The 26,293-nt window shown below is 40.0% G+C and overlaps 1 long non-coding RNA gene across 2 annotated transcripts in view; it reads right to left on the bottom strand.

Moving 5' to 3' along the window:
* Window positions 1-9,673: 9,673 nt before the first annotated feature.
* The window catches only part of LOC123002260 (uncharacterized), a 61,566-nt gene continuing 44,946 nt past the window's right edge, over window positions 9,674-26,293 (bottom strand). The window contains exons 3-6 of one of the 2 annotated variants that reach the window (XR_008956553.1): window positions 26,125-26,250; window positions 18,028-18,137; window positions 17,246-17,440; window positions 9,674-11,065 (exon numbers count right to left, since the gene is read on the bottom strand). This is a non-coding gene — a long non-coding RNA (uncharacterized LOC123002260). Of the gene's footprint in view, window positions 11,066-16,382; window positions 17,441-18,027; window positions 18,138-26,124; window positions 26,251-26,293 lie in introns of those variants that run through there. The other variant, XR_008956551.1, reaches the window with a different exon arrangement.

The raw sequence follows: 26,293 nt of genomic DNA on the forward strand, positions 1-26,293 counted from the left end.
TGGAAATTAGAAATGCAGTTGAGTTTAACTGGGGTAATCTTTTTTTTTTTTTTTTTTTTTTTTTTTTTTAAAGATTTTATTTATTTATGTGACAGAGAGACAGCCAGCGAGAGAGGGAACAGAGCAGGCGAGTGAGAGAGGAAGAAGCAGGCTCCCAGCAGAGGAGCCCGATGTGGGACTCGATCCCGGAACGCCAGGATCACGCCCTGAGCCGAAGGCAGACGCTTTAACGACTGCGCTACCCAGGCGCTAACTGGGGTAATCTTTATCCAAAATTATATCAAGTATGAATACTAAGACTAAATCTTAATTACCAGGAAAAGATAATTACATGCTAAGCAAATAAAGCCAATAAAAATCATTAGTAAAACTTGCTAATCAATCACTCAAATCCTATTTGACCATCCAGAAGCCCAAGAGTGTGCAGAGCAGGGGGGATGGGACGTTAAATAAAAGGATACTTCCGAGAATCCCAGAGACTGACAAAGGGGTGACAATGTCCATGAGTAATATTTGCAAAAGTGAAATTAGAGATAGTGCTATCAGCTGCTAACATGCCAGTTTCTAAAATATCATGAACAAGGCCAGCCATTTCCTGATGGTTCTTTAAGATGCTTCTAGCAAAGTTTATCTATTTATAGCTTCTGATTGCCACTACACCATTCAAGTGGCTAAGACAGAGAAATATGACCTCAAATAGTTTTGCACTGTTTCCTTTCCTCAGAGGAAATAGGTTGTCTTCAAAATTAGCTCCTCAGCCAGTCTTTCCTATTGACCCTTCCCCAGTCAACTTGAGAGGACCCCTGCATCCAGGGGGAGATGCCTGGGTCAAGAGGCACTGACTTACACTCTCAACACTTTAACTTAACCCCCTCCTTGATTGTTGTTTATTTTAAAAGCCAAATGCTCTGAAAAGACAGACAAACATTCAAAGGCGTAAACAATGAGAAGCCAAGGAACAGAGGAGGAGCAAGAGAAGTAGAAAATACTGGAATAATGATAGGAGAAAACAGTCTCTGTGCATATGAAAATTCACCATGGGTGAAGACAGAGCGTCTGGGCAGTTGCCAGGCCCAGACAGGTGAAGAGACTTACTGTAAATAAAAGAATTCATCAGCAGGGAGATGATAGAAATGAAAACTTCAGAAGTTCATCAAGGACACTTAGACAGATCTTCTCTCTAGGGATAAGGAATAGATTTTTTTAAACATATGAGTATGCCCCACTGAGGTGGATATCAGAGGCCTAATGAAGAGTCAAAAATTTAATTCTCACCAAATAGTAAGGAGGCCAGCCTCACTGCAGTGCCCGTGCAGTCCATGTGGGAGCCAGAACTCCCATCCTGGCTCAGGTGTAACAGGGAACCTCCTTGTGCTGGTGTCAGCAGAGGCCCAACAGGGAATATTGCTACCTCCACCTAGCAATAATATGGTAGTTCTTCCCCTTTTCCTGAAAACTGTCAGAAACTGCCAATTAAAACAAAAGATTTAAGTAAGATCCAGAGACTCCTAACATTATATGAAAATGTCCACATTTCCATCAGAAATCACCCATCATGCCAAGAACCACAAAGATCGCAAACCAAATGCAAAAAGGCATTAAATGATTATCACCACCAAGTGACAGGAACGTTGGAATTATTTAACAAGTATTTTAAAGCAGCCATGATAAAAAAAAATCCTTCAAAAAGCAATTATGAACACACTGAAATGAAAAAACAGAAGGCCTTAGCAAAAAAAGTTGAAAATCTCAGAAAAGAACTAGAAGATAATAAAGAAGAGCCAAATGGAAATTTTAGAACTGAAATTGATACAATAATTAAATAATAATCCCAGTGGATGGACTCAACAACAGGATGAAGAGGACAAAGGAAAGAATTAGTGAACCGAAAGATGGAACAGTAGAAATGATCCAATTTGAACAACAGAGAAAAAAACTGAAGAGAGACTCAGACCTGTAGGACTATAAAGAAATATTCAGTATTCATGTCATTGAATCTCAGAAGGAAAAGAGAAAGAAGTTTGGGCTAAAAATTCCCTTGTAGAAATAATGGCTGAAAACTTCCCAAATCTGGCAAGAAACATAAAGCTACAAATTCAAGAAGCTGAGTCAACCCCAAAAGAGATACACTCAAAGAAATTCATGCCAAGATGTTTGATCATTAAACTTCCAAAAACTAAGACAGAGAAAAATCTCAAAAATAGCCAAAGAAAAATAGCATTATTATGGTTCGGGGAAAACTATACGAACAACAGCGAATTTCTTATCAGACACTATGGAAGTCTGAAGGAAGTGACACATTTTTCAAGTGCTGAAAGAAAAGAATTGACAACCTCAAATCCTACACCCAGCAAAGATATCCCTAAAGAATGAAGAGGAAATCACGACATTCACAGATTAAAGAAAACAAAAAGAATCTGTCACCAGCTGACCTACCCTAAAAGGATGGAGAGAAAAAAATCTCGAAGCAAAAAAGAAATAATAAAAGAAGGAAACTTGGAACATCGGCAAGGAAGACAAAACAAGTAAGCAAAAATATAAATAAATACGGTAAGCTTTTCTTATCTCCTTGAGCTTTCCAAATTGTTTTCTGATTTTAGCAAAAATCATAACACTGTCTGATGTGGTTCTAAATTTATGTAGAAAAAATATTTAAAACAATTATAGTCTATCCTCATTGTTTACAGATCCTATATTTGCAAATTCATTGGCTTATTACAATTTAATAAATTTTTACAGTATTTGCAGACAAGTGCCAACTAGCAGAAAATCTGAGTCATTGACATACATGTTCCAAACTGAGGCCAAACAAGGTGACATTCTCTCTTCTTGTTTCAACTCTCATACTGTAAACAAATGCTTTCTCCATCTACCTAGTGTGACGTTTTTCATGCTTTTTATTTATGAATAAATGCTGTTTAAAATGGCCTCCAAGTGCAATGCTGAAGTTCTGTCTTGTGTTTCAAAGTGCAAGAAGGTTGTAATGTGCTTTATGGAGAAAATATATGTGTTAAATAAGCTTCATTCAGGCATGAGTTATAGTGCCGTCAGCCATGAGTTCAATATTACTGAATCAACAATATATATTAAATAAGGTGTCTTTAAATGGAAACATACATAAAACAGTTATGTATTGATCCGTTGATGAAAATGTAACCTGAGGCTTGAAGGAATTTAACTCCGTATTTCCCCTAGGAGAAGTGATTTAGTATTTGCTAATTCGGAGTTCACAGAACCCTTATAAAACAACTACCGTGATGATGAAATCAACAGTATGTCATAGACAAGGGGAAGTGAAGGAATGTAAAGAGAGGTAAAATTTCTGTACTTCACTTGGACTGGTAAAATGATGACACCTAATTATTAAATGTAATGCCGAGAGAATAACTAAAGAAACTACACAAGAAGATATACACTCTACAGAAAAACACTCGACAGAAAAATCAAAACGAAATTTAAAATTTTTTCAAGTAACTCATATGGGGAAAAATTGAAAAATGAAAAAGAGAAAACAAACAGAAAATGAAAAATAAAATAGCAGTCTTAATCCCCAACACAGCAATTAGTTATATTCAATGTAAATGGTCTTTTAAGAGCAATTAAAAGACAGAGATTGGCAAGGTAATTAATAAACGACCCAACTATTTGCTGTCTATAAAAAACTCACTTCAAGGGGTGGCTCAGTGGCTCAGTTGGTTAAGCGTCTGCCTTTGGCTCAGGTCATGATCCCAGAGTCCTGGGATTGAGCCCCACATCAGGCTCGCTGCTCAGCGGGGAGTTTGCTTCTTCCTCTGCCTCTCCCTCCCACCCCTGGCTTGTGCTCTCTCTCTCACTCATTTTCTCTCTCTCTATAAATAAATAAAATCTTAAAAAAAAAGAAAGAAACTCACTTCAAATATAAAAGTATAAGTAGGCTGAAAGTAAAAGGATGGAAAAGATATGTCACATATACATTAATATCAGACTAAGTCGACTTAACAAAGAAAATTACCAAAGACAGAGGGGGAACATTATATAATGATAAAAGGGTCACTCCACCAAAGGACACAGTAATCCTAAACATGCATGCACCAAACAACAAAACTGCAGAATGTGAAGCAAAAACTGATAAAGCTGAAAGGAGAAAGACAAATTCAATTTAGAGTCAGAAACTTCAATATCTCACTTTCAACAATTAATAGAACAACTAGACAGAAAACCAGCCAGGATATCAAAGGACTCACAACACCATCAACCAACAGGATCTAAAAGACCTTTAGAGAACACTCCATCCACAGCAGCCAAATGTACATTCTTTTCAAGTCCCCATGAAAGATACACAAAAATAGACCAAATCCAGGGCCATAAAACAAACCGCAAAAAAACTTAAAAGAATTGAACTTTTACAGTGTTTTCTGCAACCACAATGAAGTCAAACTAGAAATCAGTAGCAGAAAGATAACAAGAAAATCTCTAACACTTGGAAACTGAACAACACATTTCTTTTTTTTTTTAAGATTTTATTTTTTATTTATTTGACAGAGAGAGAGACAGCCAGCGAGAGAGGGAACACAAGCAGGGGGAGTGGGAGAGGAAGAAGCAGGCTCCCAGTGGAGGAGCCTAATGTGGGGCTCCATCCCATAACGCCGGGATCACGCCCTGAGCCGAAGGCAGATGCTTAACGACTGAGCCACCCAGGCGCCCCATGAACAACACATTTTTAAGTAATCTATGGGTCGAAGAGAAAATTTCAAGGTGAATTAAAAAATACATTGCACTAACTAAGAATGAGAATGCAATGCATCAAAATTTATAGGACATAACTAAAGCAATGTGGAGGGGAAATTCTATAGTACTAAATACAGACATCAGAAAAAAAGAAAAGTCTCAAATTAATCATCTAAGCTTCCACCTCAAAAACATAGACAAAGAAAAGCAAAAATAAATCCAAAGCGAGCAGAAGGAAGGGAATATAAAGATAGTGGAAATCAATGAATTGAAAACAAAGAGAGAGAGAGAGAAAATAGTAAAACAAAAAGCTTACTGAAAAAAAATTGACAAACTTGTAGCAAGACTGAGAGAGAGACACACACAAAATACCAGTACATGTAGGAATGGAACATGGAATATCACTACAGACCATGCAGACAGTAAGAAAGTAATAAGGGGACACTATCAACCCTACACACAGAAATCTGACAACTTACACGACATGAATTACTTCCTTGAACAACACAAACTGTCAGAACTCACTCAATAAGATATAGATAATTTTTGAACAGCCCTCTAACAATTAAGGAAATTGAATTCACAATTTTAAGCCTCCAGGCTTACAAACTTCACATAAGATTTCTCCCAAACTTTAAAGAATTAACACCAATTGCACACAATCCTTCAGATAATAGAAAAGGTGAGAACACTTCCCAATTTATTTACAAAGCTAGTATTACCCTAATACGATAACCAAAGATAGTACAAATAAAACTACAGAATAATATACTATGTTAATATAGATGCAAAATACTAGTAAATAGTAATATATAAAAAGAATTAGCTACTATAACCAGTGAGTTTTATTCTATAAATGTAGGGCTAGTTTGATATTTTTAAATCAATCTGGATATTTCATAATATTAACAGACTACAGAAAAAAGTTACATGATTACATCAATTGATGAAGAAAAGTCATTGACAAAATTTAACACGTGTTCATGGTAAAAGCCCTCAGAATATTGGGAATAGAGGAAAACTTTCTCTACTTGATAAAGAGCATCTAAAAATAATCCAGAGCCAGCCTTACACTTAATGGTAAAAGACTGAAAGCTTTCCTAAGATTGAGAAAAAGAGGATGTTCGCTCTCACCAATCTTATTCAACATAGTGCTGAAAGTTCTAGCCAGTTCATGGGGCGCCTGGGTGGCTCAGTCGTTAAGCATCTGCCTTCAGCTCAGGGCCCGATCCCAAGGTCCTGGGATCGAGCCCCGCATTGGGCTCCCTGCTCCGCTGGGAGCCTGCTTCTTCCTCTCCCACTCCCCCTGCTTGTGTTCCCTCTCTTGCTGGCTGTCTCTACCTCTGTCAAATAAATAAATAAAATCTTTAAAAATAAAAAAAGTTCTAGCCAGTTCAGACAAGAAAAATGAAAACAATAAAAAGACATACAGACCAGAATGGAAGAAATGAAACTGTCTATATTTGCAGATGACATGATTTCTATATATAAATGTCAAAAGAATCTACAAAAAGACTCCTAGAACAACAAGTGAGTTCAGCAAGGTCACTGGATATAAGGTAAATATAGGCTGGTGATGGGTAGTAAGGAGGGCACGTATTGCATGGTGCACTGGGTGTTACACGCAAGTAATGAATCATGGAACTTTACATCAAAAACCAGGGATGTACTGTATGGTGACTAACATAATAAAATAAAAAACTATTATAAAAAAATTTAAATAAACAAAAAAATAAGTCCAACTCTCCTAACAAAAATTAATTATAAAAAAACAAAAAACCTGAATTTATAGAAAAAGAGATCAGACTTGCGCTTATCAGAGGCAGAAGGTCGCAGGAGGGGAAATTGGAGGAAGGGGGTCAAAAGGAAGTACAAACTTCCAGTTCTGAGATAAATAAGCAAGAAGTAGGTAATGTGCAACGTGATGACTGTAGCTAGCACTGCTGTGTGACATACAGGAAAGTTGTTAAGAAGGTAAATCATATGAGTTCTCATCACAAGAAGAAAATCTTTTTTCTTATTTCTTTTTTTAATCGTATCTATATGAGAAGATGGATGTTAACTGAACTTATTGTGGTAGTCATTTCACAATATATGTAAATCAAGCCATCATGCTGTATGCCTTAAACTTAAACAGTGACGTATCTCAATTATTTCTCAATAAATGTGGGGAAAAATCAAGCGTATTTGTACATACAAGCAATGAACACACAAACACCTAATACAACAATGCGATATCATTTACAACCTGTCAAAAAATGAAACACTAAGTATAAATCTAACAAAACTTATCTTTGGGACTTGTACGATAACAACTACGTAACACTGATGAAAGAAATCAGAGAAGATCCGAATAAATGGAGAGATATACAATGTTCATGGATTGAAAGACTCAACAGAGTAAAGGTGTCAGTTGTCCCCAGATTGATTTAATATAAATTCTATCAAAATCTCAGCAAGATTCTTTTGCAAACACTACACAAGATTATATCAAACCTTATATATAAAGACGAAGGAACTAGAATAGCTAAAATAATTTTGAAAAAGAAGAACAAAGTAAGAGGAATCAGTCTAGCTGATCTGAGGACATACTGTACAGGTATTGTAATCAAGACTGGATAACTGGTGAAGGAACATACACATAGATCGATGTAACAGACCAGCAAACCCAGAAATATACCCAGACAAATATGCCCGACTAACTTTGCCAAAGGTGCAAAAGCAGTTCAATGGAGAAAAGACAGCCTTTTCAACAAATGGTGCTGGAGCAATTGGACACCCACAGGCAAAAACATAAACTTCATTCTGTCTCACACTTTATGGAAAAACGAACTAAAAATGTATCACAAACTTAAAATGTAAAACTAAAAATTTTTAGAAAAAAAGAGGAAAAATTCTTCAGGACTGAGGTAAAGATTTCTTAGACTTGACACCAGAAGCACAATCCAGAAGGTAAAAATTGACAAATGGGGCTTCATAAAATTTAAAAACTTTTGCTCAATAGAAGACTCTCCTAAGAGGATTAAAAGACAAGCTACAGGCTCGGGGAAAAAATATTTACAAGTGCTATATTTGACAAGGGACTAATATCTAGACTATATAAGGAACTTCCAAACTCAACAGTAAGAAAAATTAAAAATCCAGTTAGAACATGAGCAAAAGACATGAAGAAACATTTCACCGAAGAAGACATAAAAATGGCAAATAAGCATATAAAAAGATGTTCAACATCGTTAGCCATCAGAGAAATGCAAATTAAAGCCGTAATGAAATACCCCTACACACACATCAGAACGGCTAAGATAAAAAATAACACCCAATGTTGTCACAAAAGCTAAGAAATTTGATCACTCACACATTGTTAGTGGGAATGTAAAGTGGTACAGCCATTTTGGAAAATGGTTTGGTAGTTTCTTCTTTTTTTTTTTTTTTTTTTTTAAAGATTTTATTTATTTATTTGACAGAGAGAGCGAGAGAGCACAAGCAGGGGGAACAGCAGAGGGAGAGGGAGAAACCGGCTCCCCGCCGAGCAGGGAGCCCCACGCAGGGCTCGATCCCAGGACCCTGGGATCATGCCCTGAGCCGAAGGCAGACGCTTAACCATCTGAGCCACCCAGGCGCCCCGGTTTGGTAGTTTCGTAAAAAAAACAAAACAAAAACAAAAAACCCTAAACATGCAACTACCATACAAGCCAGCAATCAACATTCCTGGGTATTTATCCCAGAGAAATGAAGACTTAGGTTCCCAGCAAAACCTATACACAAATGTTTATAGTCGATTTATTTGTAATAGCCCCAGACCAGAAATGGATGGATGGCTAAACAAACTGCGGTACAACCACACCCCAGCATTAAAAAGGAGCGGACTACTGATACATACAGCAACCTGGATGAATCTCTGGAGAATTATGTTGAGTGAAAAACACCAATTCCAAACGGTTACAGACTATACGATTCCATTTATACAACCATCTTGAAATTGACAAAAGTATTGAACTGGAGAGCAGATGAGTTGTTGCCAGGGATTAAGAAAAGGGGGCGTGGGGTGGGATTTGGATGTAGCTATAAAGAGCAATAGGAAGGATCCTGGTGGTGATGGAAATGTTTTAATAAAAGAAACATTGAAATGAATTTTTTTGTAATAGAAAACTATCCCAATATTCCAGAACAAGTTTTAAATGTTGTTCAGGGTAACACAATTTTTATGCATCCAAGAGCTTTCAGAGTCCCCTGCAGTATAAAATCGTGTGCAATACTCTATTTCCAGTCTTGGCATAGAGTTGGTGTGTTCAATATTTCTTTGCTTCTATTAGTGAACGAATTGATTTTTGTACTGTAATTTGAACTTAAAAATAAAGCATTTCATAAGCATGGTGATCCCTCATTGTTTCTTGCTTGTGTGATATTAGAATCAAATGGTGGATTTCTTCCTGGCCACCCTGAAGGCCATCAGAGTGGACTCCAGGATTCCCATGAGAAGAAAGAAGCACAGACAGCTATCAAGTTCACGGGCAGGGTGAGCCTGCTCAGATAGATTGGAGGTGATGGGCAGGAAGGCCAAAAAGAAGGGGCAGAGAGACCCAAATAGAAAAGACTTCACAAAAGAGTGTTTACCTGGAGCAACAAATGAATATAGAATTATGAAATGCAGCCCTAGGTTAGAAAAAGGAAAAAAAAACAGATTTTCTTCAATGGCTCTTCATTTCACTTTGAATACCCCCTTTACTTCCACTGACTGACTTATTCATTCAACAAGCATTTATTGAATGCCTGCTAGACACAAAGGCGGCACTCTGAGGGCAAGTCAGAGATATGAAAGGGAAGCTCCCTTCCCTCGAAGATTTTACAGCCTAGGGGGAATGACAGAAACACGAAAGCAGTAATGTCCGAAGAAGGCATAACTGACCCAAATACCAACTGAAAGATAAACAGTGTGCTGGCAGCTTGGGGTAACAAAGAAGCCCTCACCAGCAGTTCCTCAGTCCCTGCACATTACCCACTTCTTCCCAAGGGTTCTGGGTCTCCCGCTCTGACTTGTTCTTCCCCAAAACAACTAACCCCCGGGACTGTACTTTCTGCCAGGGTTAGTCAGATAAATTAATGCCAATTAAGATGTGAATGCCTGATTCTTGCTTCATCTAGGATTCTTCCAGATGACTTAATTCGTGGAGATAGGTAGATGAAAGCTTCGATCACCTCATAGTTACATCACAGGAGGGAGGAGAAGTGAGTGGGGTGTCTGAGAATTGGAGGGTTTCTTGCCAGCCCTGAAATTGCACCCTCAAGGGGGCTGCCTCCAACACAGTCAATCAGATGATGAGAATGACCTCACCTCTGAGAGGAAAGCTCTGGGTAAAGGCCAATTCACTGGAACAGACTTTGAATTTAATGCTGTTATTGCACAAATATTATTAAATCAACTCCAGCTAAAAACCAGAACATTTTCATTTGTCATTAGCTTGAGCTGATTCTATAATGTGACTCATTAATCTTTTTCACTGAACTAATCTTTGGTTGCAAAATAATTCCATCTCCTGGATATCAGTCCAATCTTCAGGCTGTAACTCGATTTCCAAAGACTTCCTTAATTGTAATGAACTCTTTCCTTGCTGACGTCACCTGCTACATAAACAGCAGAATCGATGCAAAATAATTACTTGGACATAGGGTGTATCTGAAAATAGCATATAGGTCAAGGGCATTTGTTGAACACGTAATGCATGCCAGCTATGTTCACATCTATCATTTCATTTAATTCATTTAACTACCCGCTGGGATGGGCATTAGATCTCCACTGCAGAGCTACAAAAGGCAGGGTTGGGAGAGATTAAATGACTTGCCCAAGGTCACACAGCTAGTAAGTGGTGAACTCAGGGTTGAAACTCGGGTCTGTCTGATATCAGAGCCTCTATACTTTACATTCCACTCCACATGCCATTTGGAGCAGGGACAACTCAACGATTTGTCATTTTCACTGCAGATGGAACAGGAATAAATGACTTAGGTTTCCAAAGTCGGAAAACACTTCCTAAATAATAACACCTGCGAGCCCCGGGGCTATGTAACCACAGGAGTCTTTGAGACAGGCGTTAAGAGTGGAATGGACAACCGACCGGAGGGCCTGTCTGAAAGCAGAGGTTGACTTAGAGCAGCACGCTTCTCAAGTTTATGTCTGATACTCACCTTTCTCTCTCTTCCTACTACCGTGCGACTCTTAAAATCAAGGCGGTACTTTCTCTAAAATTACATCTTATGTTCTCAGTGGCTCAGATAAACCCAAACCAGAGAAGTCATAATGAGTGTCGTCCACAGCAGGTCCTGCAGGCTTGGGCAGCTGAGGGCATCAAACCTCTTCATTCTTTTGAAGTAAAGAGAAAGACAAATACAAGGAATGTAGTTACCAAAAAGCTCACTACTGGGTGAGAAGAGGAATGACCACCCAGGCATCCTCTCCAACAACTTCCTGCCACTGCTAATCCAAAAAAAAAGAAAAGAAAAGAAAAAAAAAAAAAAAAAGGATGAGCCAAGAAATAATCTGGGCTTTTTGGTCTATGGCCATGATATTCTCCATTCCAACCATTCCTGTCTTCAAACTTATTCCATTAGTTTGAGCATCAAGGTATCAATATAACTTATATGGTATTTTATTATACATTTAGTCACATGCTATAATAATTCCTAAGTTTTAAACAATGTGCTATGTTCGCCATTAAGAGAAGACAGTAAGGTTTAGTAGCAAAAGCCATATGCCCAAAACCATAATTTGTCTCTTTCCTTGCAAGTAGGAGCAGATGGACACAAACCCACCAGGATGATTCAAACTTAATGCATGATTCTGAATCACTGCCTTAGATGAGCAGAAGGGGTTCCAGCTTGAACCTAAATTGTAGTCATCCTAGAATTCAGACCTTCTGGTCATATCTGGAAGGCCCTGGTGGTGGGACACCAGAGGTCTTTGTATGCATGGGACCAAGACAGAAGATGCCAACGCACAGGCTTGGTTCAAAGTCAAGGCCCCACACACAGTTGAACAGGAGAGGAAGGAGATGTTGGGCACAGTGCAGTCACTTAGCAGATCCAGCTACCGAATTCCGTGCAGACAGGTATTTGTTGAGAGCCCAAGACAGCTCTCCTCTGGCCCGGTAAGACTGTTCCATGATGTGTTAGAGAATGAGGACAGCATCTCCCCATTTTGGTAGAGAACGCAGCAGGGCCTCGGTGCGTGTGTTACAGCATCTTTGACACGGGATGTCGAAAATCAGCGGCTCAACTGAAAGGCAGCATGACCCTGCACACAAAATGAGACGTGGCCATGAGTTATCAGTCAAGGGTCTTGGTGGACGTCAGAGAACAGTGTGTTGGGTCACCATGGCAGAGAGGGAGAGACGTCAGGCTGTGCAAAGAACCGAAGAGGACAATGCTTGGAAATCCACCAAGATGCCCCTGAGGGTTTCCTGTGACATTGGAGGACTTCACACTGGGAAATTAGGTCTCTTACAAGAGTTTGTGTGTGCAGAGAAGAGAAACTGGCCACTGTTATCTTCACCTTCATTTGAACCACATAGGTTGCCTTGGAAATTCAGGTTACCACAGGCCATGCCGAAACCTGGGGTAATGGCAGGACACAACTGCAACCGGATCTTAGAGAAGGGCAGGCTGCAAAGCACGGCCAGCCATGAGCTCAAGAATCACTTACTCCAGTAGCCTTGCAACATGAGCTAAGTCAAATTAAACAGTTAATCGTGCTTCGTTTGCCCTTTAGTAAAAGAGAAATTTGCAACTACAGAATAGAAGCTCTGCTCTTCTCAAATCTCACTGTTTCCAACATTCTTGGTCCCAACACCATATTCTCCTTCAAAAGACCTCGTGCATCATCTGGCTTCCCAGTGCCATTCTTAAAAAGTCACCAGAATAAATGGTGCAACATCTGGTGTGCCCATCTTCATTTCTCATCGACATTTTCAAACAGAATGCATCGAAGCAGATCTCGTGATCTTTTTATCAAACTCTCCTCCTCCCTCCGCAGCTCCTACCACAGGAAGTGACCTTCCTATACATCGATAACCAATTAAAAAGCTAATTCCACGTGGAATATCTACACTCCCTCTAATGAATAAAAAATATAACTATAAATTCTGTAAGAAGATAGGAAAACCTGATATTATAATGATGAAATTTCTTCAAAAATTGATCTACTGTGTCCATGACATTCCAATCATATTGAAGTAGGATTTTGATGAAATGCAACAAGCCAATTCCAAAATTCAAGGGAAGGCAAAATGTGGAAGAATAACCAAGAAAATTTTGGGAAAAGAAAAATGAGGGAAGACTTGCCCTACTATGTAGCGGAACTGGACTGTAAAGCTCCAGCTCTGGAAGCCGTGTGGTCAAGGCACAAGAATAGACAAAGAGAGTTCAGACGCAGGTCCACATGTACGGGTGGGGAGACACATCGCATTAGTGGGGAAAGGATGGTCCGAATCTTAAATAATATTGCTACAACTGGCTATGTTTTTTTAAAAGATCAATAATATATATATGATGATTTACCAAATTTATACAAATCAATAAATTCCAGATGGACTTAGGATGTAATTCTAAAAACACAGGGGCGCCTGGGTGGCGCAGTCGTTAAGCGTCTGCCTTCAGCTCAGGGAGTGATCCCGGCGTTCCGGGATCGAGCCCCACATCAGGCTCCTCCGCTGGGAGCCTGCTTCTTCCTCTCCCACTCCCCCTGCTTGTGTTCCCTCTCTCGCTGGCTGTCTCTCTGTCACATAAATAAATAAAATCTTAAAAACACAGAACTACAACATAGATAGAACTTGGCAATGTTATGTTAAAGAAGCCAAGAGACAAAAGACCACATATAACATGACTCCATTTATACACGTCCAGAATAGGAAACACCGTAGAACCAAAAAGCAGAGTAATGGTTGTCTCAGGCGGGAGGACAAAGAAGTGTGGAGGGGGATGGAGAGTGACTACAAATGGATATGGGTTTCTTTTTGGGGCTGATGAAATGTTCTAAAACTGTGGTCATGGATGCACAATTCTGTGAGTACGCTGAGAACTAGTGAATGGTACACTTTTTTTTTTTTTTTTTTAAGTTTTTCCTTAAGTAATCTCTACACCCAAAGTGGGGCTCAAACTCATGACCCCGAGATCAAGAGTCGCACACTCTTCCAACTGAGCCAGCCAGGCACCCCTGAATGGTGTACTTTAAATGGGAGAATTTATATGTGATTTATACCTAAGCTATTAAAAATATATAAAGTTAAAAATTCAAAGAAAATGTGCTTATTATCTTGTACTAGACAATGCATTCACACACACACACAACATAAGAAAAGACAACATAAACAAAGTTAAAAATCAAACTATAGGGGCGCCTGAGTGGCACAGCGGTTAAGCATCTGCCTTCGGCTCAGGGCGTGATCCCGGCGTTATGGGATCGAGCCCCACATCAGGCTCCTCTGCTATGAGCCTGCTTCTTCCTCTCCCACTCCCCCTGCTTGTGTTCCCTCTCTCGCTGGCTGTCTCTCTCTCTGTCGAATAAATAAATAAAATCTTTAAAAAAAAAATCAAACTATAAACTAGAAAAAATATTTGCAACTTATATAAAAGAACAGGAATTGCTATATGGACACACTCATCTTTACCGTATACAAAAATACATATAAAATAAGCTATGGTCAATAAGGAACCCAACAAAATTAATAATAGCTGCAGATGAAACACTGAAGTTTGAAGATCGTTTGATTTCTTAATTATGATTTAAAATGGCATTTTTTCACCCATCAAACTGGCAAAAATTATTTTAGACTGATACCATCCTACTGGCAAAGGTATGAGATGACGACTATTTTCATATATTATTGCAGGAGTAGGGATTTGTAAAACTCATTGGAGGGTTATTCTGCAGCATATTAGTAAAGTTGTATTAGTGCGTGCTATTTGGCCTTATAACTTACTCTCAACGGTTTTATAGGCACGGTCATACATGTACATAACAAGCATGTATAAAGATTTTAACTGGCATCTCACTTGCAAAAGTGAAAGTTTCGGAAATGTTTTATATGTCCCTAATTGGAAACATGGTTAAATCATGGTATGTCTACGAATAGGAGCTTCATTTACTGACGTAGAAACTAAGAGCAGTAGTTTGCTTTTGAGGGGATCGGTGTTGTGAATAGTTTTGCTGTAACTGTGTAGAGTCTTACCAAAGAATTATGTATTACTTACAGAATTAAAAATAAGTGAAAACAAGAATGTGTGATATGTTAGGAAGGAACAGTTGGAGAAAATAATCAAAACCACAATTCGTATTGGTCTCAAGTATAGATGACCAACTTTTTCAAAGTAGACCAATTTAATTAGAATAAGAGTGTTTAAGGATCCTGTTATCCCACTTTTTGGAACTTACCTTGTAGAGAAAAATGAACATGTGTTAAAAAAAAAAAAAAGCACCCATAAGGATTTCCATTCCAGAATCTGTAATTAAAAAAATGGACACAGATGAGCCTACATGTAAGGAAATGGCTAATTAAGCTACGATAAATGAAAAAAATAAAATGCACTTTACCCATTTCAAAAGATAGAGATCTTTATTTTTGACTTGGAAAATCTTAAAGTATACAGTGAAGAGAATAAATCAGATAATGGAATAGCATGTATAGTTTGATCCCATTTATGTAAAAAAAGTGGTTTCCACGTCTTCATGAATTTACATACATAGACAGGTATCTAAATGGTTGTTTAATGAAATGTTGATATGATAATTATAATTCTAAAAATCGTTTATTTGAACTTTCATTTAAAACTTTATATTGAAACTATGTTAAGTAACGTGAAATCATTATTCCATTTGATAATTCATTAGCCTGTAAATTGAAAACTATTATTTTCCTCATTTTTCAGGTTAAAAAATAAGGATAAAAAATTTTTTACAAGATCCCCCAACCAGTAAGTGATGGGAGTGAAATCTGTCCTTCTAACCCTGAGACTCTTGCTTTTTACCACTAGCCACTCTACTTCTCTGTTCCACACATTTTCTTCCTGGTATTTAACAAGCACTTTATGGATTGGTAGTTACTGTTATTTCTAAGCCTAACAGTTAACAGACATTAAGAATGTGTTTGGGGGTCCACTTAAAAATTCAAATTGCTGGGGCACCTGGGTGGCTCACTGGTTAAGCGTCTGCCTTCGGCTCAGGGCGTGATCCCAGCGTTCTGGGATCGAGCCCCACATCGGGCTCCTCCGCTGGAAGCCTGCTTCTTCCTCTCCCACTTCCCCTGCTTGTGTTCCCTCTTTCACTGGATGTCTCTCTCTCTCTCTGACAAATAAATAAAATCTTTTAAAAAAAATTCAAATTGCAACTTAATCCTTATAACTATATTACTCATCCACCCTGGTCCTGTTGGATAAATGCATAGCAAGTTGGCTGGAGTTTCCACGGCTAGCACAGATCCGATGGATGTAACATAGCTGGATTTTTTTTTTTTAAAGATTTTATTTATTTATTCGACAGAGATAGAGACAGTCAGCGAGAGAGGGAACACAAGCAGGGGAAGTGGGAGAGGAAGAAGCAGGCTCATAGCGGAGGAGCCTGATGTGGGGCTCGATCCCATAACGCCGGGATCACACCCTGAGCCAAAGGCAGACGCTTAACCGCTGTGCCACCCAGGCGCCCCAACATAGCTGGATTTTAATAAAACATCTCATTTAAAAGCTCAAATAATTAAACATTTAATATAAATTTCAAAATAAATTGAAATCCTCTCCTCTACCCTCTCCCAAGAAATATGATAGTAAATATCTGAAGTTAAGAACAAATGTATGGAGAGAGAGAATAATAGGAAATACAAATACACAGAGAGATGGCATAATACAGTGAGTGCTGCCGGAAGGACTATGAGGTTCCTTTTGACTAAAGCCCTAAGTGGACAGATGTTATCTTGGAATGAGAACTTGAACTTAATATGCATGCTTTCCTAACAGAGTATAGGTATTTCTTTCCTTTGTGCCCACCTGATCCCAGGGTAGGAAAAAGCTGTTCATAGAAGAGACATCTTGTTGCTACAGTGGTGACTTTGAGGGTCAAGGAGGAATGGCAGCAGCAGACAAGGAAAGCAAAGCCAAGGGGTATCTGTCCCCGTGCAGTGCTCCCCTCGGGGTCAGCGAGCCTCTGAGTCACAGTGCTGGTTACCCAGGGAAGCCTGTAACTTGCACCCTGCTTGAAAGATGAACTCAGGCCAAGGTATAAAAATCCCACAAGGAAATACAGAATATTATGAAAAACAATTATTTGATATTATTTTGTAATAAACACCCATTTAAATGCAGCAAGTATATTTTTAAATAAATGTAAGAACACAAAAGATAGTTTAACAGAAGAAAAGGGAACTGATATTAACTGAGTACCAACCACATACCAAATACTTTATGATCATAGCTTCACTGAATATTCTCATCAACACCGTGAAGTGTCACTAACTTCATCTTGCAGACAAGGAAACTGCAGTCCAGATAAGCGACTTACACAAAGTGAAAAAGGCAAGAGACAGAACTCCAACCAAGGCCAATCTGCTCTAGAATCCAGGGTTTTTTCATGCTCTCGCGTCATCTCCCCCGATCGGGCCTGCCCTTCCCAATGAACAGACATGTTAATGTATTATCAGTGTAGCTGTGGTGGGTACTCGTGTAAAATCATTCACTGGAGTCCATCTAAGGGAACCTGCAGTTGAAAAGAAGGAAGAGAATGAACATAACACTTTGTTTCCTTCTGTCCCTTACAACAATATGAAAAATCAAACGCAATTACTTCTCATAACCTGGCTTTCTTTTCTGCAATAACATTTTTATAAGGAACAAAATCAACCTCATAAGGAAATACCCTGAAGGGAGTAATTACGGAAACAACGTATGCCCCGAAGGCTGTATACTGGCGCCGGGTGGTACCTGCAGCCTCCTGCAGAGTAAGCATGCTTTAAGGCCCTCAAAACCCTCCTTGAAAAGCCCCAGGTGTTGAGATGGTCCTAAAGCAATGACCAAAAAAAAAAAAAAAAAAGCTTCCCACCTAATAGTTTGTTTTAACACTCATGACCACCCTGAAAATTAGTGTCATTATCCGCTTTTTAAAGATGGGGAAAGAGAGGTTAGGAAAGATAGGGCAGCCCAAGGTCTAATATCAGAATTCTTCTTACTTAATAGCTGGAGAGACAAGGCACCTATCTCAATTTGGGTACAGCCTCTGACATCTGGAGTGCTTATGCTGATGAACGTGCCACTAGTTGGGTCTGACATTGGAGGAGAATCACTGACCGGATTTGCTTTGAAGGTAGGAGCGTGTGTCTGTTGGCTTGGAGGGAAGGCAGACGGCAGGAAGAGCGGATGTGGACGATGTGAGTCGAGTGTCATTTTCCAAATGACTGCTGCAAGAAGAGAAAAGCAGCTGATGAAAATCATGTGTTTCAAGTAAGGAGACCGGGAAATACTTCTTTTGTTTTAAAGACATCATTGTTTGTCTTATTTGCAATAGAAAAATCTCTTTTCTCAAAAAGAACTTAACACCAAGAGGCAGTATGTAATAAACCACATTTTATAGTAAGTAGCTCACAGGGTCAGTAAAAGACAAAAGAAACAAGATTCACAATGTCTTAGTTGACAAAAGTTATCCAAAGGCACAGCATAATAAGATACTGCAGTGCGTGATACTACGTAGAGCTAGAAATTTCAGGAAGAAAAAAATTCATTAAGACTAGCAAAACAGGGGCACCTGGGTGGCTCAGTTGGTTAAGCATCTGCCTTTGGCTCAGGTCATGATCCCAGGGTCCCAGGATCCAGTCCGCATGAGGCTCCCCGCTCAGTGGGGAGTCTGCTTCTCCCTCTGACCCTCCCCCCTCTGGTGCTCTGTCTCACTCTCTCTCTCCCAAATAAACAAATAAAATCTTTAAAAATCATAATAAACAATAAAAAACTATTAAAAAGAAGACTAGCAAAACAATAAGAGAGAAAAGGAGAAAAAGTTCAAAATATTAACACTGAGAGCTCCCCTACTAATGACCCAAGTGACAATGACCCCACGGTGACAGTCAAGGTTCACAAGCCCCAAGCATATTTGCAGAGATGCTAATCAGAGTTTTAGTTCCCTCCTCTTGCTCATGTGCAGACAGACAAGGGCAGACATCCAGGAAAGCCCTCAAAGGTGGAAGAGAAAGATCAGAGCAAACAGAAAAGAGCAATTTGGAGAAAGCCTAACAATCCACGAAGAGGAATGCTTTAGTAACAAAACTGCACCTAGTATCCTCAGAAGCACAAGAAAAGATACCACATTCCTGAATCAAGAACAGAATCCTGTGAAAAGGAGTCTTCAGAGAACAAAAAAGCATTCTTGAAAATTAAAACCCTGGGAACAGAAATTTGGGGGAAAAAACAAACTTACTGAGTTAGAAAACACAGAACACCAGGGAAAAGATAAACAGAAGGACAACTAGAGAATAAGACAATTAGGAAACAATTCCAGGAACTCCAACATCAGAATTATCTGATTACCAGAAAGAACGGAGAAAACAAGGGAGAGGAAGTTAGAAGCAAAATTTCCTAGAACTAAAGACATCCATTTCCAGACTGAGAGGCCCACTAAGCACCCAGCACGGGGGCAGAAACAGACTCGCCCTAAGGCACATCGGTTCAGAGCACTGTGGACCAAGAAAAGCCGCTGCCTGGGCTTGGTACTCCCCAACACCAGCACCGGAATCTGGAAGACAATGGCGCAAGGCCTTCAAAATTCTGAAGGAAAGAACTTCCCACTTAGAATTCAGTACTCTCGGGGCGCCTGGGTGGCACAGCGGTTAAGCGTCTGCCTTCGGCTCAGGGCGTGATCCCGGCGTTATGGGATCGAGCCCCACATCAGGCTCCTCCGCTATGAGCCTGCTTCTTCCTCTCCCACTCCCCCTGCTTGTGTTCCCTCTCTCGCTGGCTGTCTTTCTCTGTCAAATAAATAAATAAAATCTTTAAAAAAAAAAAAAAAAGAATTCAGTACTCTCCATAAATTATAGATGAGGTAAAACTCCAACAGTTTTAGAAATGTAAGCTCTCAAAAATGTGCTTTTCAGACATATGACCTCAGGAAGCAATCGAAGATGCCCTTGCCAGAGAGACACAGTACATGGAGGAAGAATACATAAGATACAAGGAAAAGTCCCTTCAAAACAGGAGAGAGAAACAGGACAATTTTCAAGATGGTGGCAGAGAGATTTCTAATAACTGGGCACAAGTATGAGGAATGAATGGAACAGTGTGACTGGAGAGACTGGAATGGCAAAGGCTGCTATCCTGACTCCCTCTGCTACTGTAACACCTACTGGATGAAACTACCAGCAAATGTTCTTCAATAAAAAATAAGAGAGGTGAAAAAACAAAGCAAGACAGGAGTTCAAAAGGCCCACGCAGGCCTGGAATGGGAGCAAAGGGAATCCAGAGATGACCACAGTCCAGCCAGATGGGAGGCACGAAGGGGCAGTGTCCAAAAACCACATACAGGAACTGACAGGTTAGCTACTGTGTGTGTTGTGATGGACCTTTGTGGAGTGTTTCCCTGAAAGGCCATTAGAAGAAATGGAAGTAATTACAAATAGACACAAAGAAAACTCAGCAAAGGAAAGACAAGTATTATTAACTTTATGGAAACTATGAAGGAAGGAACTATGGCATGTGCCCATGCTCCATCATAAAAATATGCGAACAATCCTAATACTAATTTCACCAAAACTGAAATTGAATTATATTGAAGTTGAGAAAGGAGCAGCAAAATGAGAGCAGCATAAAGAGCGAGCTCTGTCATCTATGGTAGGAATTCAATAGAGAATGTCTAACATTGCAAAGAAATAGCAATATATGCATCCTTTTTAGAACTTAGGAAAGGTGTAAGGGCAGGAGGAGCTTTAAAAAGAGTTGAAAGCTGTTGCCTTTGGGGCGGGGGGCCAGGAAAGTGAGAAGGGGCAAGTCAGGAAAGTAAATTTCATAATAGCTCTTGTATTACTATTCAACTTTTTAAATGTTAATGCCTATGAATGACTGATGTTAAATTCAAAAATTAAAAATTAAAAAAAAAACACACAAAAATGCTGGACTTCCAGCATAAACAGGTGGCCTCTCAGCTGACTGATTTTGAATATTAAAAAGAGATGTGATATTATTTGAATGTCTCTCCTGGCTGGGGAGAGGTGTAAAACAGATTACATCCAGAATAGCCCATCTGTTTTCCCCCTTAATACTTTCACTTCACTTCAGTAGTGCTTCTGTCCTTTTCAGTTGTTTGAGCAGTCAGGGATCAAATCTTCTCCAGGATCCCAAATTTCGCTAACAGGATCTGCTGCATGCTAATAATTTCTCTGAAAACACGACGGTACAGGTGGTGAACAGCCTTTGTCTCTTTTTTTACTGTATATGTAACCCTCACTGCCTTGAATAATGCAAGTCCCTCGGAGTCGTGTAGTACTCTGGAGTTTCAAATTACTTTCTCGTGTTTTTATGTAGCCTGGCCAACACCCTGAAAGGGAGGAAGGACAGAAGCTCAGAGAGTTTGAGTGACTTCCCTAAGGTCGCTCAGCTGGTAAGAGCCCAGCCATGAGTAGAGCCATCGGCTCGTGACTCCCTCCACCTACCGTGCTGTGCAGCAATCTTATTTTCAAATTTCATAAAGTCTCCAATTGCTTAATAGCTCCAGTTGCTGGCAGCCGAACGACCAGATGGTGGGAAAAAGAAAGAGGGTGTAAGTGAATTTCCTTCTCTCAAGCCCAGCCACTCTGCCCAGAGCCCGCCTTAGAACAAACTGCCCTCTGCCCAGATTAACCCAGATTCTGGCTTGCAAACAACACAAATTTGGGGTCTGAGGACTTTTCCACACTTGAGGGTCTCTTTTCAAATTGGAAATGCCCCTGAAATATAGAGAAATCCTTATTGGGTCGGTTGGCAGCCAGCTAAAAATAAGCCTGAGATATGGCAAGACGTTTACGGAGGAAGAAAGAGACACCAATTCATCCTAATTCCAAATTGTTCCCAGGGTTAACCTTGGCCATCGGAGCCAGAATTATTATAAAAGAGTCTGTGAGCAGAAACGCCATAAGGTGCCAACCCCCATTTTATCTACCAGTGAATGTAGGGAGTGATTGGAAAAACAACAAGCGAAACACAAAAATCCCCACTAAACCCAGGTCGCTAAGAAATATTTAGGATAAACTGGCATTAGAATGCGAACAGCTATTTGTGCGTTGATTTAAAACCAGTTGGACGTTTCATCTTGCTTGTCAGGGACAAGATTTTCTCTCTATTTTTAGCAAAAATTGCAAGCCGGGCACGTGCAGCCTTTGCTAAACAGAATCCGAAACTGGGTTTCTTGCGGCTCGTCGACGTGGGGGAGCAGGACAAGGCTCAGAGAAGGGCAGAACCACACACAGGCTGTGATTATCACTTGGAGATCCGAGAACCAAACAACGGGGCCAACTCAACTCTGGCGTCCGAGCTGCTTATTAGCACTCTACTTTTTTTACATGATTAATGAGTATAACACATACATTGAAATTGACGGCCTATTAGAATCCATTTGCGCAGGCGCCGTGTCTAACGAGTAGTGAAGTCTATGCAGACTTAAATATAGAGTGAAGGATAATTGTCAGAGATCTCAATCAGGGTTTCTGCTATTCTTCACGTATTTTAAAGGCATAGCACACAGAGGTTACATAACTGCCTTTACGGAAAACCCTGCATTCAGAGTTGTTTTGGAAGCCTGTTTGCAGCTGAGTGTTTACTAAATCAAGCACTAAAAACTAGATTTACACTGGTTGTTTGAAGCTGAATGCCAGCTGCAGCTACCATTAGAGCAATTCAATTTCTTTTTTATAAAGCACAAGTAAGGCTCAATTTACTAAAGTTTTATTTCCTTCTTATGCATCCCATATGCTAGGGGAAAAAATTAAGTTTATGAGATTAAAAATGAGTTTTATGCTAAATGTTTACAAAGTTTCAGCTGGTTGCATTTGCAAGCCCTCAAACCCACTAAGTTCAGCTTCTGAGTTTGTTTTTTTTTTTTTTTCCTTCGTTTCCATTCTAACAAAAGAAGGTCTTTGTGTTTGCAAAAGGGAAGGGCCCAGAACCCCTCCTCTGTCCCCATCTAGCCCTAGCTTCCTCTTTCACACCATTCAATTTTATAAGAGTTGAGGCAGACAGATAAGTTCCTTCAGGATGTCAAAATCTTCAGAAGAAATGCGCTTGTATGGACTCGATTGCTTTTTTAAATCGGTTCTCTTTTTTTCTCCTCCATTCCCTATGTCTTGATTTAGCTAGTCTGGTGATGTTTTTCATTTCTGTGATCATCTCTAAAAAAGCAATATAGCTTTTAGTTGATGGAAAGAAACATCTAGATAGCTAACAGCTGCTGAATCTGGAGAAGACTGCTTTTCATCACCTAATTACAAACCACAGTAGATTAGAAAAGGTTGAATGTTGCATTTCCTTGCTCCAAAATTAATGGGCACAACGAATAATTTTTTTAACTGTACATATGTCATTCAGATGAACCCAGTATATCCATTATGAATAGAGTTCACAATGCAAATTCTTCCTCCCTCTGAAATACGTTGGCCTTTCTTAGGATTGGTTTTTTTTTTTTAATTACTCTAGTTCTAATTAAGCTATCAGAGAACCTGTCATCTTGGGAACGTTCATTGAAAAAGATGGGGTAGAGACATTAAAAAAAAATGAGAAAGTCTTCTAATATAAGGTCAGAGAATCCATCCGAATGACCAATGAAATGAGTCCATTTTTGTTCACTAACTCATCCTACCTCTACTTAACTATGAAAAGGTCAAGTTTTAAGCCTTCCTAATAGCAGCAACAGAAATTCTAGGGTCTTTACATTATGAGTTGGAAAAGCACCGAGAAAAAAATCAATATGTAGACATCAAGTAGATGACAGATGGATGGTCTTGTGAGAACAAGTTGTTAATGGTTGTTAAGGGAACTCAACTAAGTCCAAGCATGTCAGTGTTCTAAGGAGGGTTCTCGGCTGGAAGGAGCTCATAGCTCCAGCACTGAGATTCCCGAACCAACAATACGAATGAAGATCATCTTCCAGGCATTGCCCTACATGGTGGAAGAGTTGACATGGACCAGTTTAACCCAGAAATACTAGCTAGGGGTCAGTAGATTGGAATTCCCCTGGCATATGAACCAAATAACCCCACGCAACAGGCAACTGTTGGCAAACAGGATGGTTTATACCAAAAAGAACAAGAATGCCTATCATATGGAAATGAAAAGTCAGCAGAAGGAAAGTTGGAAGATGCCTACAGAAGCAAAGAAGGAGCACACAGAGATGCCCGTGGGCACTTAATCTGAAGTGCTTCTAGCAGCAAAGGAGAGCACAGGGGATCCTGCCAGGAGAGGGAGGGACTTGAAAGCTGGGGTTGCCCCAACTGTACAGTAGGGGGCTTAGAGAATAGATTACTTTTTGTTGGCATGTTAACCATCCCCACACAGCTTTAATTGTACCCCTCCAAACTGTTATAGCTTAGAAAATGGGAGTCACACTGATGAATCATTAACCATACTCGAGGGCACCTGGGTGGCTCAGTGGGTTAAGCATCTGCCTTCGGCTCAGGTCAGGTCATGATCCCAGGGTCCTGGGATTGAGCCCCGCATTGGGCTCCCTACTCAGGGGGGGAGTCTGCTTCTCCCTCTCCCTCTCCCCCTGCCCCCACTCGTGCATGCTCTCTCTCTCTCAAATAAGTAAAATCTTTAAAATAAATTTTTTTTAATTAAAAAAAAACACATAGTCTTGATTTTGGGGTCCTTACCCATCAGTTAGGGGAGACAAGGCACATGTTTGTGAAACATCTAGGAAAGATTTAATTGGCAAGCTGTTATCCATAGTTCAGTAGAAACTTGGGAAGAAAGGGGGACCACGTACATAGGAGTGGTCAGGTCAATTTTTACAAACGAGATAAGTCTTGAAGGATGTATAGCATTTGGATAGAAGACCAAAGAAGGCATTTCAGGCCTAGGGAAGCATAGGAGCCATAGCACTTGCTGCAAATATGAGAGTGGTATGTTTCTAGAAAAAAGGACAGGAATGAGGAGGCCAAGCGAAGTGAAGAGCTAGGAGAGTGGCAGAACAGAACATCTGAAAGAGGGATTAGACTCGGGATTTGGAGGACTGTTGGCAATAGAATGAGAAGCAATGACAAGCCTTTGACGATTGTGGGAAGAAAACTCAGAGAGAGATGTGGCATCTTAGAGGGCCTCGTCTGGTGTTAGGGCAGCAGGATAAAGTGGAGGTTAAATCATTGAGGAGGCAGGCATGCCCTGATCCAGGCATGAGGCAGGGAAGCACAAGTAGGAAATCAGAAGCCGGGACTCGAGGGAGTTGGGCTATTTATCCTCTCCACTCACAACCCTATGCCTTACTGGCACGGGGTCCCACTTCCACAGACCCAGCTTTCTCTGCACTCCCACCGCACCGTTCACCCTTCTTATGCTCTCAAGACTAGGTGGTGACAGCGTCCAGTGTGTGAGCACCTGGGAGCTCCGCCATCCCTTGCTGGTTTCCTTACCCATACCACTGGGTCTTGCCTGTTTGTTTCTGAATGGGCCATTTGTGCCTTTGCAAGCCCTGACTTACACAGACACCGAAAACATCTTGAAAGTCAAAAGCTATGAATTGGGCTGGAAGAAAAGAACACTGATGAATACAATTTTGACTGTGACAAATGAGAAAATATGGCACAGAAATATCAAGTGTTGGCCAGGAGTAAAGATTCTTAGACCTGCCTAGGGTGAATCTTGGCTCCTCCACTTTTTGGCGATGTGACGTCAGTTGGGGGAATATTACTTCACATCCCGAGGCCTGAGTTCCGTATCTGTGACGTCAGGATGATAACTGGAATGGTGCCAGGCTTAGTGTACAGGCTGCGTAAGTGTTTTCTATTATTATTATTCTCATGAGAATTCACATGGGAAATACTGATTATGAACTAAGGCCTGTTCACTTTGAGCCTAATGGTGGCAGGGGAATCCTTAACCGGAAATTTCCAGGAAGCACTTGGAAATGCATACAGTAGGGCAAGAGGAAACCGCTAAGGTAAAGATAGATATAAAGTAGCTAGTATGAAAGGAAAAGGTGAAACTTTGAAAAAGGATGACCTTGACCTTTCCAAAGGGAAGAATGCATCGAAAGAGAAGCAACATTCTAAGAAATACCCATTGGAAAGTCCACAGAGAGTGGGTAGGAGGAAGCTGAGAGATGAAAAAAAGAAAAAGAAAAAGAGAAGCAGAAGAGCTGGGTATTGCAGTAATACAGAAGCTGAAAGAGCCAGAAGCAATGAAAATGACAAATGCCTTTGAACTTCGAAAAGAGATTACCTGGAACTTCAGGAGACAAACCTTGAGGAAGTGGAGGGCAAGTGGAAGGAAGAAACAGGTCTTTCTAAAAAGCCAGAGGAAGCAGCCAAGGATTTTTTCCCCACTATGCGGTAGACATGGGCATACCTAAATGGAAAAGAAGAAGAAATTAAGAAAAGCTGCGATCTTT

This window comes from Ursus arctos, unplaced genomic scaffold (genome assembly GCF_023065955.2).
Source record: "Ursus arctos isolate Adak ecotype North America unplaced genomic scaffold, UrsArc2.0 scaffold_30, whole genome shotgun sequence".
Classification (NCBI taxonomy): domain Eukaryota; kingdom Metazoa; phylum Chordata; class Mammalia; order Carnivora; family Ursidae; genus Ursus; species Ursus arctos.